The sequence below is a fragment of the Hevea brasiliensis genome, chromosome 10 (genome assembly GCF_030052815.1).
Source record: "Hevea brasiliensis isolate MT/VB/25A 57/8 chromosome 10, ASM3005281v1, whole genome shotgun sequence".
NCBI classification, from domain to species: domain Eukaryota; kingdom Viridiplantae; phylum Streptophyta; class Magnoliopsida; order Malpighiales; family Euphorbiaceae; genus Hevea; species Hevea brasiliensis.
Genome location: NC_079502.1, coordinates 42,899,900 through 42,900,507, shown reverse-complemented (window position 1 = coordinate 42,900,507; position 608 = coordinate 42,899,900). Strand labels below are relative to the sequence as shown.

Sequence of the window (608 nt, the reverse complement as noted above, 5' to 3'; positions counted from 1 at the left end):
GTGCATCAAACTTTGCATTAATCATGTTGAATGGATCAAGATCATACATTCCAGCAGCCTGCCTCTTTTGAGTTGGAGCTGGTCCTCTTGGACTACTCCATAGATGAGTATTCTTTGCAATTTTCTCCAATAGCTCATAAGCTTCATCTTCATGCTTTATAATAAATTCTCCTCCTGTTTGAGCATCAATAATCCCTCTAATTGCAGGAGTGACATTTGTGTAAAAATTCTGGTTTATCATCCATTTCGGAATGGCATGATGTGGGCATAATCTCTCTAATTCTTTCCATCTCATCCATGACTCATATAGAGTTTCATCCTCTCTTTGTCTGAAAGCTGTCATTTGATTCCTCAACTCTTGAGTTTTTCCAGGTGGAAAATATTGTGCAAGAAATGCATCAGTGAGTTGCTCCCAATTTGTAATGGAGTTGTGAGGTAAAGAATCAAGCCAATCCAATGCTCTATCTTTCAAAGAGAATGGGAATAGCTTCAATCTTGCTGCATCATCAGACACTCCAGGTTGTTTTTGCATGTCACAAATCATAGCAAATTTCTTCAGATGTGTGTGTGGATTTTCAGAAGGATGTCCTCCAAATTGAGAATTTTGA

At 38.2% G+C, this 608-nt stretch overlaps 1 non-coding gene across 1 annotated transcript; it reads left to right on the top strand.

The window, feature by feature from the left end:
- Positions 1–251: 251 nt before the first annotated feature.
- Positions 252–359, top strand: LOC131170039 (small nucleolar RNA R71). Its single transcript, XR_009140981.1, has one exon. It is a non-coding gene; the product is annotated as a small nucleolar RNA R71 (small nucleolar RNA).
- Positions 360–608: the final 249 nt, after the last annotated feature.